This window comes from Convolutriloba macropyga, chromosome 9 (genome assembly GCF_964194025.1).
Source record: "Convolutriloba macropyga chromosome 9, txConMacr16.3, whole genome shotgun sequence".
NCBI lineage: Eukaryota > Metazoa > Xenacoelomorpha > Acoela > Convolutidae > Convolutriloba > Convolutriloba macropyga.
Genome location: NC_134476.1, coordinates 60,638,130 through 60,645,029, shown reverse-complemented (window position 1 = coordinate 60,645,029; position 6,900 = coordinate 60,638,130).

The following is a 6,900-nucleotide window of genomic DNA, read 5'->3' as shown; positions in this document are numbered from 1 at the left end:
GTCCAATTTAGGCTAATTGAACACTTAACAGAACAGTGTTTTAAATTTCTCAACCAATCACATTCGTTGAAATTTCTACATTTTGGTACGTCTATTTGTTAAGACGTCACCATTTTTGCAGGTGATGAGAGAATTTGTTGCACAGATCCTGCCCTGGAATGCACAAGATTTAGTAATTGGCACATCCAGGACAAAATATATTGAAGGCAGCGCAGTTGGAGCAACCATCCACTCATATCGCGGAGCTAACCTAATCGACCTCTTCAATGTAGTAAACCAGCATCCTCCCCTCAATTTGAGATCAGTGTGCCTTGTCGCAGGATTCAATGATCACCACTACTCATGCTCTCACTTCATCGAATGCTACCGAGTTCTGTTGGATATCATATGTTATAAATTCCAACCGCGTATTGTGGTTTCACCTAAAATAATTGCCACTTCAAATAATAAACTTGTTAACAGGAAAATATATTTCATGAACTTGGCTCTGCATCGATTTCTTCATTTTTGTGCAGTTCCTTTGATCATTTCACCATATTTTTTCTTCAGCAGGTCTCCTTTTTGTTGAGATGGAATTCATTTCTCTTTCTACGGTAACCATTTGTTTACCTTGTATCTACATAATGTGATATCTTTTTGCAATGAATTTTATGCATAGTTATATTCATCTTTATCAATGATCTACACTCGGTAAACAGCCCCCTCTGACAATGTCAGATACTCAAACCCATTGCTCTAAATGTTCTATTCACCTCCGAGGTGGTGGAGTTTGGTACTACGGTTGCGGTGCATATATGCATATCAAATGCAGTGGTCTGTCAACTAAAAACGATCACCATCCAAACTTCATTTGCAAACACTGCAGTTAGACTGCAAAAATTGATTATCAAGAACGTGATCCAACACCCCCAATCGAGACACCCCCGGAACCAAGCTGTTACGCAGTAAATGAACGAATTTCATCCAATCAGAATCGAGTATTTCTAAACTTTAAAATAAGATTTAAATACGTTCTAATATACGTAGAAAGTTCCGAAAAAGTTCAATTAATCTAATTTTAAGTAAATATAACCACGATATGTACCAATTGAGGTGGTTTTCGGCTTAATATTTTTTAGGTTTTCTAGACAATTGCCGATTGAATACGAACTGATTTTACGTCAATAACATCAGACAAAAAACCAGTAAAAGAGCATCGAAAAAACCTTGCCGCCTAAGTTTCACTTGTGGCTTTGTACGTCTTAATGCTTACACGCTATACTTATACGTTGCTTTATCATTATAGATGAATTGAATTCTCGAACTACAGTTTTTACTGAGTTTTTATTGGTGCTGCAACCCGGGAGCGGCGAACAATTGATTCTTTTTCAGGAATCACCTTTCAGTTTAGTCTAATGGCGATCTTGTTATAACCAGTTTCGAGGATTACCAGAAGTTTTATCCTGTTCGAATTTTGACTTTTGTCGGGTATATTGAGCATTGCTTCTACTGCTTTCAGTTTGGTTGTTTTTCCCAAACTTATAATTTTATTCGACAGTACGAAAGCTGAATTGAACCATACATGGGATGATTTAAGCCTAGTGGAGGATTGTAGCTAGTGAGTTATCTGGATAGTGTGCTATTTGGATATGAGATTTGAAATTCGGTGGACGGAGTCTGAGGCACAAGATGTCACGGTGTCCCGAAAAGACTAGATCGCATTCCCCAGGTGAACGATCAGCATATTGCTAACACCAAAGGGCTCAGAAGTGGGATGCAGATGAGAGGAATGCTCACAGACTTGGTGCAACAAAGAGTTGTTTAAGTGATGGATACATTTTCTTCAAAAAACTGTAAGACTCATCCAAAACTTAACGTATTCTCCTGATGCGGTACTTTGATAACCTCTAGACGGCAATTTTCGTCCCCCCCTATCACATCCGGCTGAATTGTTTTCGAAAATCAGTCACCATTAAACTCTGCAAACAATTTTAAAGACGAAAAAAACATCAATTTTGAAAATTTTTGGTAGATTTACCAAAATTTCGAGAAATTGGTACAGTCGGTTCGTATTTCAAAAAATAACCTCTGATATAGAGAAAGCTGAGCGAAAATTATGCTAATTTGTCCAATTTTAAAAATTTTTGGTCAATTTTGTTGCAAATAAAAAAAAATTAGAAAACTATTACTGAATATTGATAAACCGTACTTTCGAGCAAAAAACCGTCCAGTTTAGTGAATTATCGTTCCGTATTCAAGAAACTGCAACAAATTGACCAAAAATAGAGAAAAATTGGACAAAGGCATAAAATATTGACAAATTTGTCAATAAATCAAATTTCCCAACAAAAAGTTTCAGAAGCTTCGTTAATTGAGTGAAACTCATTACACAGAAAAAGTTGTGAAAGTTTTCACAACCTCCGGCCTACAGAAAATTTAATCGAATTCCTCTATTTTTTTTTCGTCGCTAGTTTTCGTGCCGTTTCGTCCTTTTCGTCCTTTAACTTTTCAATTCTCCGTGTTCCGTTTTTCAATAACGTCGCTCTCCCAAAACTTCGCTTTTCGTTTTCTCCGCTATGTTTCCAGATTTTGATGTAGTATGTCATATGTGATGAAGTATGTTGTTGTTTTTGCTGTAGTATGTTGAGTATGCTAGTATGCCGGTTTGTTGTTTAGGTCTTATTGCTTTCTAGGTTGTGACTTAAGTTTATTCTCGAGTTATTGCTGGATTGTCCTTTGACTTTTTCAACTATACTAATTTACTAGCATTCCTGTTGTAGTATATTGATTTTGCTGCTCTATGTTGGTTTGTACCTGTATGATTGCTAGTTGATTTGGTCTTGTTGACTTCTAGGGTGTGACTTAAGTTTATTTTCGGCTGGATCCTTTCTTGACTTTTCCAATTATCTTAGTCTACAAACACACTATTGTAGTTTATTCAATTTTGCTGTAGTTTGTTTAATAACGCTAGTATGCTGATTGTTTGTTGTGGTTTGGGTTTTGCTAGGATGTGACTTAAGTTTATTCTGGAGTTACGGCTATTAAATTTCTTGACCTTTACATCCTTTTAGTGTACTACTGCATTGCCGTAAATTAGTTTGTCGTTAAATTTGTTGTTATAAACCCATTATGAACTATGTTAGATTGTCTTGCAGTAGCTTCTCTCCTTCTTCCTAGGGTGTGACTTAAATTGTTCTGGAGTTACGGCTAGGTTGTTTGCTTGAGTTTTTGCTGTGGTCTGCTAACATAGTTCTCTCCAACCTCATTTCCCGCCCGTAATTTCCCACCGTCCCGTTTCGTTGTTTTGCGCGTTTTCCACCCGCTTTCTCGCAAGTCCCGTTTCCATTCCGTCGCGCACTGCTCGCTCAACTTCTCGTCTGTCCCGTTTCCGTTTCTTCGCGCGTTGCTCGCTCGACTTCCCGTGTGTCCTTTGCCTCCCTCCGCGTTGAGCGCAAAGCGTTCAGCGCTTCACTTCTGTTTTTGTCGAACACAGTGTGCTCGACGACCTTCTTTGCTCTTTGGGCGGTTTGTTTCACAGACTGTCTACAGTGTGCTGTGTTTGGTGTCTTTTGCGTTGGGTTTGTTTTGCGTGGGATTTATTGGTTTGGAGTGTGCATATAATAGATAACCGTGTGCAGTGGTAGGTTCGCTGCTCTTTGGAAATAATAGCATCGTGATGTCTAATAGTCTTGATCAAAAAGTCAAAAAATTGTACGCTGCCAGGTCAAAGCGTGAAGCTGAAATGCATGCTATACATGAAGATATCCTTCATTGTATAAATAATCAAAGTAGGCGAGTGAAAGTTGAACGCCTAGTAACTAAGTGCAACGAAGCATTTATGACTGTTGTAGACAAAAATGAGGACCTGATTGCATTTGCTGGAAAAACGGAGGATCCAAGTGCACTTGTTCCTTCATTAGAGTCTTACTTGGAGGCAATGACAATTAAGAACGACAAGATACTCGCTTCAGCACGAAACTACATCAATTTTGCTGATGATAAAGTGAGTGAGTTCCAGGAACCAAGGGCTTCCATTCGTTCTGGACTTACCTCACTGATGACCTTGTCAAAACATCTAGTCAGCGTAAACATGATTACGTAAGTGCTTAGATGAAGCGTGAAGAAATCGAAAAGCAAAATGAGGCAGCCATTCGCCTTGCTAAACAGAAAAAGCAAATGGAATTGGATGAACTGGAGGAAAACAACAGGAAACGGTTGGCAGAGGCAACTCTGCAAGAATTTGAATTGCTGGACGCCGTTTCCAAAGGTAGCCAATCTGAAACAACTGCAAGTGCTAGGAGCTCAATGAGAAGTGAAAAGGCTGTCCAAGACTGGATCAACACCTCACTTGCTTTAAGTTTAAATAACGAGAAAACTAGTGAACCAGAGGTTACGAAAGACCCTCCAGAATGCCCTAGCCACAATAACGGCGAAGCAGTGGAAGATCACAACACTGACATTTCAAGGCATTCCATTCCAAAAAATTGTCGAGGCAATTACTTTTTAAGCATTGAGACCGTGCAGCAACTCGACCCCTATTATAGTCCACCTGAAAATTTTTTGGCTGTTGCTAACACACAGGCGTTGTACCAGCCGCATTTAAGAGCGCAAATAGATCAAACCGGCCAGCAAGGCATGGCGCTTCCAAGCATAACTAACCAAAGAACCGCTGATAGTCAGCCGCCTTCTGTACACGCCCCAGGGGCTTCTTCACCCCCTATTCAACAGCCCGTTCCACCACAGCCGTTTGCACCGCAATTAAATCAAAATAATGCATCCGAGTTATTTCCGAACGCACAACTTCAATTTTCACAATCCAGGAGACCTGAAACATCAAGTCTACGCAAAAATTATTCGGCCCAGCGAATATGCTCCCGACAACAAATTAATTTTGTCCCCCGAGCACCAAACGCCACTATTCCTACTTTTCCGACAACAAATCATCCAGCCCCCGCAATAAACGTTCCCTTGCACCCAAGCGCCCCACCAAGTCCAAACACTCAACAGCACAACTCCGAACCCGCTCATCCCATTGACCTTCCTATTCCGGACCCAGTATTGGCACCTAACGTCACTGCTCCCATTCTACACGCCCCAATGATCAATCAACCTCCCGTCTACAACACTTTTCAAAATAATAATAACCGAGTAAACAAAGTCATACGTTCTGTTGCTCCTCCTTTCCTAAATATGCCCAATATCCCTCTTGGCCGGAACTTTGTGCCAAATATGAGTCATTGGCGGTTTCCACAGCACAGACCGTCAATAGTCAACCAAGACACAACCACCGTGAATAGTCTGCCTCCAAATGTACACACGCATATCGCACCATCAAGCACTAATGTTCCACTACGAATTTATCAGAATTCGCCCCCCTTTGATTGATATGCAATCACCATCAGATGCACAGCAGGAAAACCCGATCGGTATTACTAGTAATGTTGTACCTGGTCTAGCCACTCCGGTTTTTCAGCCAACATACCCCTATGTTGGGCCTACTCCGTTGAGTTGGAGCGGTCCACAGGTGTCTGCAACTGCCCCTCCGATACCAGACAATGCGTCATTGATTAGGGAACTGGCTGATGCAATAACAAGTAAGAAAAACGACCCTTTGCCCGAGTGGAAACTTGCAGAGTTTATTGGCGACCCATTAAAGTGGCATGAGTGGTATGGTCAATTCAAAAGCGCGATTGACTCGCAGTTGCTCACTGACGACGTTAAATTGGCGTACCTTAAAACACTCGTCACCGGTAAAGCAAAGATTGCAATCGCCGAGTTTGCTTACTGTGTTTTAATGTACAAGGATGCACTAAGGACTTTAGAACGTAAATCTGGCCAGCCACAGGCAGTCGTAAGTGCACACTTGGATAAACTAAGCAACTTTCCGCCTCTTAAAATGCACAATAGTGATAACATCATAAACTATTCTGCAGCAATATCCAGCCTCGTTGGGGTTTTCAAGTCACTATCATATGATGCTGACTTGAAGAGCGCTTCCCTACTTAACCAAGCAGTACAAAAGTTACCACCAAACATGAAAGAGTCATGGTCGCTCTTTACGGTTAAGAAGCACTGGGTTAAGCCTACCCTCCTTGACTTTAACGACTGGCTTAAAGAAAAGGCTGAGGCCCACGATCTTATGAAGCAAAGCCCAACCAAGGCAAGGCCTGAAGATAACAGCACTTCAGTAACCAAGACCAAAACAGCTTCAAAAGTGTTTGCATCAAATTCGCAACAAAGGGAAACAAAGAAGCAAATGCCATCTGCTTCCACAAACACTTTCTTTCGATGCATTGTATGCAAAGGTAACCACCGGCTATGGGAGTGTCGACGAGTTTTCAAGGAAAAGACTCCAACCCACAGAGCTAAGTTGGTGGCGGATAACAAACTTTTCGCTCTTACGGGACAAGCACACATTCCGCCAGTGCCCTCAGGCACGAAAGGGCCGAGCAGAGGGTGTAATAGTTCGCATAACTCACTATTGCATGGAGCAGATAGGGTTTTCCCCACAAAACAGCCAACATATCCCAATACTATCCAGTCTTCTGGCAACACAGGTCAAAGTAAAGCAACTACTAGTCAAAAGCCGTCTAATAAGACCACAACAGTGTCATCTGTTACTGATGTTAAGAGGCTCCTTCAGGTAACGGAATTGCAGTTGGTCAATTTGTCCGGTTTAGATACCAAGGCTTTAGTTTTGTGTGATACCGCCTGCAGTAGCTCTTGGGTGGCCGGTAGTCTCGCAGATAGACTCGGTTTGCACGGTAAAGCACTAAAGCTAACTGTCAAGCGTATTAAAACCGAAGAAGTAGTTGACACTAGGATTGTTGAAGTTACAGTGAAACCAAGAGAACATCAAGATTTCGAACAATTTACCATCAACCCTTTCGTTAAGGAGAGTCTGAACGTCGGCTCAGATAT